This window comes from Mustela nigripes, chromosome X (genome assembly GCF_022355385.1).
Source record: "Mustela nigripes isolate SB6536 chromosome X, MUSNIG.SB6536, whole genome shotgun sequence".
Lineage (NCBI taxonomy): Eukaryota > Metazoa > Chordata > Mammalia > Carnivora > Mustelidae > Mustela > Mustela nigripes.
Genome location: NC_081575.1, coordinates 71,035,934 through 71,049,982, shown reverse-complemented (window position 1 = coordinate 71,049,982; position 14,049 = coordinate 71,035,934). Strand labels below are relative to the sequence as shown.

Here is a 14,049-nt window from a genome sequence, read left to right as displayed (position 1 = left end):
CTATTGGTAATATGTCAGATCTAGAGTTCAGAATGACAATTCTCAAGGTTCTAGCCAGGCTTGAAAAAGGAATGGAAGATATTAGAGAAACCCTCTCGGGAGATATAATAAAAGCCCTTTCTGCAGAAATAAAAGAACTAAAATCTAACCAAGTTGAAATCAAAAAAGCTATTAATGAGGTGCAATCAAAAATGGAGGCTATCACTGCTAGGATAAATGAGGCAGAAGAAAGAATTAGTGATATAGAAGACCAAATGACAGAGAATAAAGGAGCTGAGCAAAAGAGGGACAAAAAGCTACTGGAGCATGAGGGGAGAATTTGAGAGATAAGTGACACCATATGACGAAACAACATTGGAATAATTGGGATTCCAGAAGAAGAGAAAGAGAGAGGGGAGCAGAAGGTATACTGGAGAGAATAATTGGGGAGAATTTCCCCAATATGGCAAAGGGGGAACAAGCATCAAAATTCAGGAGGTTCAGAGAACGCCCCTCAAAATCAATAAGAATAGGCCCACAACCCATCACCTAGTAGTAAAATTTACAAGTCTCAGTGACAAAGAGAAAATCCTGAAAGCAGCCCAGGAAAAGAAGTCTCTAACATACAATGGCAAAAATATTAGATTGGCAGCTGACTTATCCACAGAGACCTGGCAGGCCAGAAAGAGCTGGCATAATATTTTCAGAGCACTAAACGAGAAAAACCTGCAGCCAAGAATACTATATCCAGCTAGGCTATCATTGCAAATAGAAGGAGAGATTAAAAGCTTCCAGGACAAACAAAAACTGAAAGTATTTGCAAACACCAAACCAGCTCTACAGGAAATATTGAAAGGGGTCCACTAAGCAAAGAGAGAGCCTACAAATGGTAGATCAGAAAGGAACGGAGACCGTATACAGTAACAGTCACCTTACAGGCAATACAATGGCACTAAATTCATATCTCTCAATAGTTACCCTGAATGTTAATGGGCTAAATGCCCTTGTCAAAAGACACAGGGTATCACAATGGATAAAAAAACAAAACCCATCTATATGTTGCCTCCAAGAAACTCATTTTAAGCCCGAAGACACCTCCAGATTTAAAGTGAGGGGGTGGAAAAGAATTTACCATGCTAATGGACATCAGAAGAAAGAAGGAGTGGCAATCCTTATATCAGATCCATTAGATTTTAAGCCAAAGACTATAATAAGAGATGAGGAAGGACACTATATCATACTTCAAGGGTCTGTCCAACAAGAAGATCTAACAATTTTAAATATCTATGCCCCCAACATGGGAGCAGCCAACTATATAAACCAATTAATAACAAAATCAAAGAAACACATCAACAATAATACAATAATAGTAGAGGACTTTAACACTCCCCTCACTGAAATGGACAGATCATCCAAGCAAAAGATCAGCAAGGAAATAAAGGCGTTAAACGACACACTGGACCAGATGGACATCAAAAATATATTCAGAACATTTCATCCCAAAGCAACAGAATACACATTCGTCTCAAGTGCACATGGAACATTCTCCAGAATAGATCACATCCTCGGTCCTAAATCAGGACTCAACTGGTATCAAAAGATTGGGATCATTCCCTGCATATTTTCAGACCACAATGCTCTAAAGCTAGAACTCAACCACAAAAGGAAGTTTGGAAAGAACCCAAATACATGGGGACTAAACAGCATCCTTTTAAAGAATGAATGGGTCAACCGGGAAATTAAAGAAGAATTGAAAAAAATCATGGAAACAAATGATAATGAAAGTACAATGGCTCAAAATCTGTGGGACACAACAAAGGCAGTCCTGAGAGGAAAATATATAGCGGTAGAAGCCTTTCTCAAGAAACAAGAAAGGTTTCAGGTAAACAACCTAACCCTACACCTAAAGGAGCTGGAGAAAGAACAAGAAAGAAACCCTAAGCCCAGCAGGAGAAGAGAAATCATAAAGATCAGAGCAGAAATCAATGAAATAGAAACCAAAAAAAAAAAAACACTAGAACAAATCAACGAAACTAGGAGCTCGTTCGTTGACAGAATTAATAAAATTGATAAACCCCTGGCCCGACTTATCAAAAAGAAAAGAGAAAGGACCCAAATAAATAAATTCATGAATGAAAGAGGAGAGATCACAACTAACACCAAAGAAATACAAATAATTATAAGAACATACTATGAGCAACTCTACACCACAAATTTGACAATCTGGAAGAAATGGATGCATTCTTAGAAACATATAAACTACCACAACTGAACCAGGAAGAAATAGAAAGCCTGAACAGACCCATAACCAGTAAGGAGATTGAAACAGTCATTAAAAATCTCCAAACAAACAAAAGCGCAAGGCCAGACGGCATCCCGGGGGAATTCTAGCAAACATTTAAAGAAGAACCAATTCCTATTCTCCTGAAACTGTTATAAAAAATAGAAATGGAAGGAAAACTTCCAAACTCATTTTATGAGGCCAGCATCACCTTGATCCCAAAATGAGACAAGGATCCCATCAAAAAAGAGAGCTATAGACCAATATCCTTGATGAACACAGATGCGAAAATTCTCACCAAAATACTAGCCAATAGGATTCACCAGTACATTAAAAGGATTATTCACCACAACCAAGTGGGATTTATTCCAGGGCTGCAAAGTTGGTTCAACATCCGCAAATCAGTCAATGTGATACAACACATCAATAAAAGAAAGAACAAGAACCATATGATACTCTCAATAGATGCTGAAAAAGTATTTGACAAAGTACAGCCATCCCTTCCTGATCAAAACTCTTCAAAGTGTAGGGATGGAGGGCACATACCTCAATATCATCAAAGCCATCTATGAAAAACCCACCACAAATATCATTCTCAACGGAGAAAAACTGAAAGCTTTTCCACTAAGGCCAGGAACATGGCAGGGATGTCCATTATCACCACTGCTATTCAAAATAGTACTAGAGGTCCTAGCCTCAGCAATCAGACAACAAAAGGAAATTAAACGCATCCATATCGGCAAAGAGGAAGTCAAATTATCAGTCCTCATAGATGATATGATACTATATGTGGAAAACCCAAAAGACTCCACTCCAAAACGGCTATAACTTGTCCAGGAATTCAGTAAAGTGTCAGGATATAAAATCAATGCACAGAAATCAGGGGCATTTCTCTACACCAACAACAAGACAGAAGAAAGAGAAATTAAGGAGTCCAACCCATTTACAATTGCACCCAAAACCATAAGATACCTAGGAATAAACCTAACCAAAGAGGCACAGAATCTAGACTCAGAAAACTATAAAGTACTCATGAAAGAAATTGAGGAAGACACAAAGAAATGGAAAAATGTTCCATGCTCCTGGTTTGAAAGAATAAATATTGTGAAAATGTCTATGCTACCTAAAGCAATCTACACATTTAATGAAATTCCTATCAAAGTACCATCCATCTTTTTCAAAGAAATGGAACAAATAATTCTAAAATTTATATGGAACCAGAAAAGATCTCGAATAGCCAAAGGGATATTGAAAAAGAAAGCCAAAGTTGGTGGCATCACAATTCCGGACTTCATGCTCTATTACAAAGCTGTCATCACCAAGACAGCATGATACTGGCACAAAAACAGACACATAGATCAATGGAACAGAATAGAGAGCCCAGAAATAGACCCTCAACTCTATGGTCAAGTAATCTTCAACAAAACAGGAAAGAATGTCCAATGGAAAAAAGACAGCCTCTTCAATAAATGGTGCTGGGAAAATTGGACAGCCACATGCAGAAAAATGAAATTGGACCATTTCCTTACACCACACACGAAAATAGACTCTAAATGGATGAAGGACCTCAATGTGCGAAAGGAATCCATCAAAATCCTTGAGGAGAACACAGGCAGCAACCTCTTCGACCTCAGCCGCAGCAACATCTTCCTAGGAACAACGCCAAAGGCAAGGGAAGCAAGGGCAAAAAAGAACTATTGGGATTTCATCAAGATCAAAGCTTTTGCACAACAAAGGAAACAGTTAACAAAATCAAAAGACAACTGACAGAATGGGAGACGATATTTGCAAATGACATATCAGATAAAGGACTAGTGTCCAAAATCTATAAAGAACTTAACAAACTCAACACCCAAAGAACAAATAATCCAATCAAGAAATGGGCAGAGGACATGAACAACATTTCCGCAAAGAAGACATCCAGATGGCCAACAGACACATGAAAAAGTGCTCCATATCTTTGGCATCAGGGAAATACAAATCAAAACCACAATGAGATATCACCTCACACCAGTCAGAATGGCTAAAATCATCAAGTCAGGAAATGACAGATGCTGGCGAGGATGCGGAGAAAGGGGAACCCTCCTACACTGTTGGTGGGAATGCAAGCTGGTGCCGCCACTTTGGAATACAGCATGGAGGTTCCTCAAAATGTTGAAAATAGGGACGCATGGGTGGCTCAGTTGGTTAAGCAGCTGCCTTCGGCTCAGGTCATGATCCCAGCGTCCTGGGATTGAGTCCCGCATCAGGCTCCTTGCTCCGCAGGGAGCCTGCTTCTCCCTCTGACTCTGTCTTCCACTCTGTCTGCCTGTACTCGCTCTCGCTCGCTCTCTCTCTGACAAATAAATAAATAAAAATCTTTAAAAAATGTTGAAAAAAGAACTGCCCTATGACCCAGCAATTGCACTACTGGGTATTTACCCTAAAGATACAAACATAGTGATCCAAAGCGGCACGTGCACCCGAATGTTTATAGCAGCAATGTCCACAATAGCCAAACTATGGAAAGAACTTATATGTCCATCAGCAGATGAATGGATCAAGAAGATGTGGTATATATACACAATGGAATACTATGCAGCCATCAAAAGAAATGAAATCTTGCCTTTTGCGACAACATGGATGGAACTAGAGCGTATCATGCTTAGCGAAATCAGTCAAGCAGAGAAAGACAACTATCATATGATCTCCCTGATGTGAGTAAGTGGGGATGCAACATGGGGGCTTAAGTGGGTAGAAGAAGAATCAATGAAACAAGATGGAATTGGGAGGGAGACAAACCATAAATGACTCTTAATCTCACAAAACAAACTGAGGGTTGCTCTGGGGAGGGGTTGGGATTATGGACCCTGGGGAGGGTATGTGCTTCGGTGAGTGCTGTGAAGTGTGTAAACCTGGTGATTCACAGACCTGTACCTCTCGGGATAAAAATATATATTTATAAAAAATAAAAAATTAAAAAAAATAAAAATAAGTCATGGAATGGTACTGTTCCTAGGAAATGAAAGGGCAAAACATAATGGAAAGACATCAGCCAAAGGGCAGTGAAGCAAAAGATAAAATTTAGGAATGGGCAAAGATCTAGGGACGCCTGGGTGGCTCAGTTGGTTAAGCAGCTGCCTTCTGCTCAGTCATGATTCCAGCATCCTGCGATCAAGTCCCACATCGGGTTCCTTGCTCAGCAGGGAGCCTGCTTCTCCCTCTGCCTCTGCCCTCCATTCTCTCTGCCTGTGCCTGCTCACTCTCCCTCTCTCTCTCTCTCTGATAAATAAGTAAAATCTTAAAAAAAAATGATCTACCAGGAAAATGCAATCAGTATCAGACAAAGTAGATTCCAAGCACAAAAGTACGAAATGAGACAAAGAATACTTTTTAATGCTAAAAGCCATAGTGAAAATGAAAGTAAAGCAGATGGATATCTGCACATCAAATAACATGGCAACCAACTTATAAAGCAAAAATACAGGGTATAAAAGTAGTCAACAATAGGGACTTCCAGTGGAGAAGGAGGACTCTAAACTCACCTCTCCCAAGGATACAACTAGGTAACAATTGCACAGAGCAAACAACCCAGAAAAAGACCCAGAGACTGGAAGAATAACTCCATAATTAAATGTAGAGAAGAAGACACATTGAAGCAGATAAGAAAGGCAAGGATTTGGTGGGAACATAAAACCTATGGGTCTGAATGCTGGAAGGAGGGAGCTGCAGGCTCAGGGGGGAGCAAGAAACAGACTAGCACACTGTGGAGCCTACAAAGGAAAAGACATCCCCAGAGAATTTGGCTTTGAAAATCAGAGGGGCAGAATCTTGCAAGTGCTTATGGCCAGTAGGACTTAAAACCTGGAACTACAAAAATCAGCAGGCTCTGAGAAGGCAATAGGAAACTGAGCCCCTTTCCTTAGAGACAGCACATCAAACAGCTCATGGGGGTACAGATTGGAAGCAGCAGTTTGAAAGGTACCTGGGGCTTACAGGAGGGAGAATTAGTTACTAATCTCAGAGTTCACTTGAGGGACTTCTCCAGGAACAAAGGAGCTGGCAGGTGACATTTAGCTCCCCAGTCCAAATTCACAGATGCACAGCCATGTGTGGGAAGTATTGCAGCACCAGCACTCACTACCTAACATGCTTACACCAGAGCACATGTCCCCAGCCATACCTCCCTCAGTCCCAGTGCTACAGATCCCCTCGCCTAGAAGACACATGCAAACCTTGCCAACCCTTTATCAGTCAACCTCTCAGAGAGGATGTGCAAAACTTGCTAAAACTGCACCTGCTGTACACCATGAGGTATGGAGCAGTGAGCCCCAGTCTCTGTAGCAGATGTGCATCCCCAGTGGAGGAGGGCCAGTGTGAACAGTTTTTGGCACAGTTCTCCCATCAGTCCACTTAAGTTTTGTGCAGTGGCCTTTGCCAGTTCCAGGCTTCACAGTGGCTGAGTATCTCCTATGGTGGAAGACAAGTGCCACCTAGTACAAAGTACACACTCTGAACACTACTTTCTAGAACAATAAGTATAGCTGACTTTTCTAAAACACAGAAACTGACACAGAAAGGTAGGCAAAATGAAGAGACAGAAGGATATATTATAAATGAAGGAACAGGGCAAAACCACTGTAAGAGACCAAAGCAAAAAGGATCTAAGTAACATGCCTGATAGAGAATTTGAAACAATGATCATAAAGATACTCACTTGACTTGAGAAAAGAGAGGAGGACATCAGTGATATCCTTAATATAGGGGAAAAAAAACAGAGATGAAGAAAACAATAAATGAAACTAGGAATACAATTGATAGGACAAATAGCAGGCTGCAGAGGAATGAATTAATGACCTAGAAGACACAGTAATGTAAAGTAAATAAAGATGAATGAATGAGAGAAAAATAATTATGCAAGGTGAGAATACACATAGGGAAACTGGTCACTCTAGCAAGGATAACATTCACACTATAGGCATCCTAGAAGGAAAAGACAGAGAAAAAGGGCCAGGACATTAACTTTTAAAAAATTATATCTGTAAATGTCCCTAATCTTGGGAAGGAAAAGGATATCCATATTTAGAAGGCACAGAGATCCACCAATACACATAGAAATTAAAATGGAAAAAGTAGTGATGAAGAAAAAGAAAATTAAAATCAGCAAGAGAAAAGAAGATAGTCACATAAAAAGGTAAATGCATAGGGCCATGAACAGATTTTTCAACAGAAATCTTACAAGCAAGAAGAGAGTGGCAAGATATAGTCAACGTGTTAAAAGGGAAAAAACTACAGCCAAGAATATCCACCAAGGCTATCATTCAAAGTAGAAGGAAAGAGAGAGTTTCTTAGATAAAAAAGAACTACAGATGTTTTTGACTACTAAACCAACCTTACTCTGCTTGACTTATTTCGCTAAGCATGATACCCTCTAGTTCCATCCATGTTGTCCCAAATGGCAAGATTTCATTTCTTTTGATGGCTGCATAGTATTCCATTGTGTATATATACCACATCTTCTTGATCCATTCATCTGTTGATGGACATCTAGGTTCTTTCCATAGTTTGGCTATTGTGGACATTGCTGCTATAAACATTCGGGTAAGGGACACTTTGAGTGGAAAGTAATGATGAAAAGTGAGAGTATGAAAAGAAGGAAACACAAAAGCAGTAAAAATAAGTAATCCTATAAAAAAAAGTAAAGGGAGCCACAAAATAAAAGGTTTTAAAATATAACAAAATGTACCTAAAATGGGGTACAGATGAGAAAAGAGAGGTTTCAAATGTAAGTGACCATCAACTAAATAAACTGCTATAGGCAGAAGATGTTATATACAAACCTAATGGTAACTATGAATCAAAAACCATCAGTAGATATATAAAAAACAAAGAGAAAGAAATCCAAGAAAACCAAGAAACTATGAAAGACAGAGTAGTAATACTTCTATCAGACAAAATAGACTTAAAAATAAAATCTATAAAAACAGACAAAGAAGAAAATTATATAATAATAAAGGGGGAAATTCAATGATAGGATATAACCATTGTTAAGTGTTTATGCAAACAATATAGGATAACCCACATACATAAAACAGATAATGAAAAACCTAAAAGAACTTATAAATAGTAATACAATAATTGAAGGGGAATTTAAAACCCAATTACACCAATGGGTAGATCAGCCAAACTCTGTTTGACTTTAGGAAGGAAATAGTGGCTTTGAATGACACACTGGACCAGATAGACTTAACAGATATATTCAAAACATTCCATCCTAAAACAGCAAAATACACATTCTTTTCAAGTGCACATGAAACATTCTCCTGGGTAGCTCAGTTGGATAAGCAGCTGCTTTCAGCTCAGGTCATGATCCCAGTGTCCTTGGCAGGAGGCCTGCTTCTCCCTCTGCCTCTGCCTGCCGCTCTGTCTGCCTGTGCTCGCTCACGCTGTCTCTCTCTATCTCTCTCTCTGACAAGTAAATTAAAAAAAAAAATGAAACATTCTCCAGAATAGATGACATAAAACAGGCCTCAACAAATACAAAATGACTGCATGTACCTTTCCTGAGCACAACATTATGAAACTAGAAGTCAACAACAAAATTTAGGAAAGACCAAAAATACATAGAAGTTAAACAATATGCTACTAAAAAATGAATGGTTCAACCAGGAAATCAAAGAAGAAATTAGAAAATACATGGAAAAAATGAAATTGCAAAGACAACTGTCTAAAACCTTTAGGATGCAGCAAAAACAATACAGGTCTACATCAAGAGACAAAAAAAATTTCAAATAAACAACCACGTTACATCTAAAGGAGCTAGGAAAAGAAAAACTAAACCCCAAACCAGCAGAAAGAAAGAAACTATAAAGATTATAGAAGAAATAAATGATATAGAAACTTATAAAAAAAGAACTTATCAATGAATCAGGAGCTGAGTCTGTGAAAAGATAAATAAAATTCATAAGCCTCTGGCTAAACTCATCAAAAAAAGAAAGAGAGAGAGAAAGAGGACCAAAATAAATAAAATTACACATGAAAGAGGAGAAATAACCAAAACCACAGAAATACAAACAATTGTAAGAAACTATTATGAAAAACTCTTTTCCAACAAATTGAAAAACATAGAGGAAATGGATAAATTCCTAGAAACATTTAACCCACCAAAAGTGAAGCAAGAAGAAATAGAAAATTGAATAGATGGATACCAGCAAGGAGATCAAATCAGTAATCAAAAACAAACAAACAAACAAACAAAAAACAAAAAACAAACACCTGACAAACAAAGTCCAGGACCAGATGACATTATAATTGAATTCTACCACAGATATACCTATTCTTCTCAATATATTCCAAAATATAGAAGAGGAAAAAAAAAAACTTCCAAATTCATTCTATGAGGCCAGCACTATCCTGATACAAAAACCTGAATAAAGACCAAAAAAAAAAAAAAAAAAAACCAACCCACAGAGAACTATAGGCCAATATCCTTGATGAACATAGATGGAAAATTCCTCAAAAAGATACTATCAAAAAGAATCCAACAATATATTAAAAAAAAATCATTCACAATGATCAAGTGGGATTTATTCCCAGGATGCAAGCGTGATTCAATATTTGCAAATCAATCAACATGATGCATCACACCAATAAGAAAAAGTATAAAAACATATAATCATTTCAATAGATGCAAAAAAAGCATTTGAAAGGGGCACCTGGGTGGCTCAGTCATTAAGCATCTGCTTTCAGCTCAGGTCATGATCCCATGGTCCTGGGATAGAGCCCCACATCAGGCTTCCTGCTCTGTGGGAAGCCAGCCTCTCCCTCTCCCACTCCCCCTGCTTGTGTTCCCTCTCTCACTGTGTCTCTCTCTGTCAAATAAGTAAGTAAATATGTTTTTTTAAAAAAAGCACTGGACAAAGTACATCCATTCAGGATTAAAAACCTTCAACAACGTAGGTTTAGAGGGAACATGCCTCAACATAAAAAAAAGAACATATATGAAAAACTCACAGAAAACACCACACTCAATGGAGAAAAACTAAGAGCTATTCCCTCTAAGCTCAGAAAGAAGACAAGGAGGTCCACTCTCACCACTTATATTCAACACAGTACTGGAAGTCCTAGCAACAGCAATCACACAACACAAAGAAACAAAATGCATCCAAACTAGTAAGGAAGATGTAAAACTTTCATCATGTCATTGCAGATAACAAGATACTCGAGATAGAAAACCTTAAAAACTCACCAAAAAACTACTAGAAATGGTAAATGAATTCAGTAAAGTCATAAGATGAAAAATCACTGTGAAGAAATGTATAGCATTTCTATATACTAATGGTGAAGCAGCAGAAAGAGAAATTAAGAGAAAAATCTCATTTACAATTGCACCAAAAATAATAAGATACCTAGGAATAAACCTAACCAAAGAGGTGAAAGACCTGTCCTCTGAAAACTATAAAGTGCTGGTGAAAGAAACTGAAGATGACACAAGGAAATGGAAAGACATTCCATGTTCATAGATTAGAAGATATTGTTAAAATATATTCTATATTTTATATTTATATATACCTACATATTATATCTATAATATATATATTATAGATATAATATAATATATATTACCCAAAGCAATCTACACATTCAAAGCAATCCCTATCAAAATGCCAACAGCACTGTTCCCAGAGCCAGTACAAAAATCCTAAAATTTATATGGAACTAGAAAAGACTTCTGCTAGTGAAAACAATCTTGAAAAATAATGGCAAAGCTGGAGGCATCACAATTCCAGACTTCAAGTTATATTATAAAGCTGTACTAATAAAAAAATTATGGTATTGGCACAAACATAGACACACAGATCAGTGTAACAGAAGAGATAACCCAAGAACAAACCCACAATTATATGGTCAATTAATCTTCAATGAAGGAGGAAATAATATGTAATGGGCAAAAGACAGTCTGTTTCACAAATTTTATTGGTAGAGCTGGACAGCTATATGAAAAAGAATGAAACTGGACCACTTTCTTTAGTATACACAAAAATAAATTCAAAGTGGATGAAAGACCCAGATATGAGACTGAAACCATAAAAATATTAGAAGAGAGCATGCCAGTAATCTCTCTGTATTAGTATTTTTCCTAAATAGTCTCCTGAGACAAGGGAAATAAAATTAAAAATGAACTATTCGGATTACAATAAAATAAAAAGCTTTTGCACAGCCACAAAACAATCACCTTAAAAGCAACTTACAGACTCAAAGAAGATATTTGTTAATGACATACCTGATAAAGAATTAGTATCCAAAATATATGCAGAACTTATAAATTTGAATATGGAAAAAATAATCCAATTAGAGATAGGTAGAAGATATGAAGAGACATTTCTCCAACAAAGACATAGATGACGAACAGAAAGATGTTCAACATCATTCAGCACCAGGGAAATCTAAATCAAAAGTACAATGAGATATTACTTCACACATGTCAGAATGACGAAGAAGAAGGAGAAGGAGAAGGAGAACAACCACGAAGCAACAGGTATTGGCAAGGATATGGTGAAAAGGAACTCTTGCCTTTTAGGTGGGAATGCAAACCGGTGTTAGCCACTCTTGAAAACAATATGGAGGTCCCTCAAAAAATTAAAAATAGGACTAGGTATGATCCAGTAATTGCACTATGAGGTATCTATTCCCCCCAAAATAACACTACTTTCAAAAAGATACATGCACCCCTATGTTTATAGCAGCATTAATTACAATAGCGAAATGATGGAATCTGCCCAATTATCTACTGATGGATAAATGGATAAAGAAGATGTGGTATATATACAAAATGGAATATTATCCTGCCATAAAAAAGAATGAAAACTTGCTCTTTGAAATGATATGGGTGGAGCTAGAGTGTATAATGTTAAATGACATAAGTCAGTGGGAAAAAAGAAATACCACATTATTTCACTTGTATGTCAAATTTAATAAGCAAAACAAATGAGTAAAGGGGGAGAGAGAGAGAGAGATAAACCAAGAAACACACTGTTAAATATAGAGAACCAATTGATGGTTACCAGAAGGGAGTGGGTGGGGGTTGGGTTAAATAGGTGATGGGGATTAAGGAGTATACTTGATGAGTGCCAGGTGACATAGGTAAATGTTGAAGTATATTGTAAACCTGAAACTAATAATAATAAACTATATTGTAAACCTGAAACTAATAATAACACTATGATAGCTAACTGGGATTAAAACAAAAACTTTTTAAAAAACAATTTTAAGGGGCGCCTGGGTGGCTCAGTGGGTTAAAGCCTCTGCCTTCGGCCTAGGTCATGATCCTGGAGTCCTGGGATCGAGCCCCGCATCAGGCTCTCTGCTCAGCGGGAAGCCTGCCTCCCCCTCTCTCTCTATCTGCCTCTCTGCCTGCTTGTGATCTCTGCCTGTCAAATAAATAAATAAAATCTTTTAAAAAAGCAATTTTAAGAATAAAAACTGGACAAAACAAAAACAGGTGGAGGCTAAACTACATGCTACTAAACAACCAACAGTTCAATAAAGAAATCAAAGAAGAAATTAAAAAATACATGTATATGGAGACAAACGAAAATAAAAACACACTGGTCCAAAATCTTTGGGATACAGCAAAAGCAGCCATAAGAGGATAATTTATATCAATACAGGACTATCTCAAGGAACAAGAAAAATCACATTACCACTAAAGGAACTAGAAATAGAAAAATAAACCAAACCCAAAAGTTAGTAGATGGTAGGAAATAAAGATCAGAGTGGAAATAAATGAAATGAGACTAATGAAACAATAGAAAAGATCAATGAAACCAAAAGCTGATTCCTTGAAAAGGGAAACCACATCAATAAACATTTATACAGACTCATCAAGAAGAAAGGAGAGAAAGCTCAAATAAATGAAATATGAAAGAAAAAACAACCAATACTATGAAATACAAATGATTATAACAAAGTACTATAAGAAATTATATGTCAAGGCGCAGGTCATGATCTCAGAGTCATGGGATCCTGCCCAGCATCGGCTCCCTGCTCTGCAGGAAGCCTGCTTCTCCCTCTCCCACTCCGTTGAACATATTTCTAGAATATCTAAGGAACATATTTCTAGAATATCTAATCTTACATAATTGATTTAGGAGGAAATAGACATTTTGTTACCAATTACTAGTAACAAAATTGAATCAGTAAACAAAAAACTACCAACAAACAAAAGTCCAGGAGAAGATGGCGTGTGAATACTACCAAATAGTTAAGGAAGAGTTATAGAGTGCCTGGCTGGCTCATCCAGTGCAGTGCGTGACTTTTGATCTCAGAGATGTGGGTTTGAGCCCCACGATGGGTGGAGAAATTGCTTAAATCTTTTTTAAAAAGAGGGTTAATATCTATTAACCCTCTGTTACATTTATTATGTAACATAGTCAATATGTGCAAATCAATGTGGTATACCACATCAACAAAATGACAGATAAAAATCTCAATGCAATCTTTATTAAAACACCAGTGACATTTTTCACAGAAATATAACAAAAAATACTAAAATATGAGTAGAACTACAAAAGAACCCAAATAGCCAAAGCAATATTGAGAAAAGTACAATGCTGGAGGTATTACAACCCCAGATTTCAAGATATACTACAAAGCTACAGTAATAAAAATAGTAATGTTATTGGCACAAAAGCAGACATACATCAATGGAACATAACAGAGAACCCAGAAATAAACCCACACTTACACAGTCAAGTAATCTATGAAAAAAGTGGCTAGAATATACAATGATAAAAAGACAATCTCTTTAA

The 14,049-nt window shown here is 37.2% G+C and overlaps 1 protein-coding gene across 4 annotated transcripts in view; it reads right to left on the bottom strand.

The window, feature by feature from the left end:
- OPHN1 (oligophrenin 1) overlaps nt 1-14,049 on the bottom strand; it is a 526,945-nt gene that overhangs the window by 149,948 nt on the left and 362,948 nt on the right. The window lies entirely within an intron of this gene.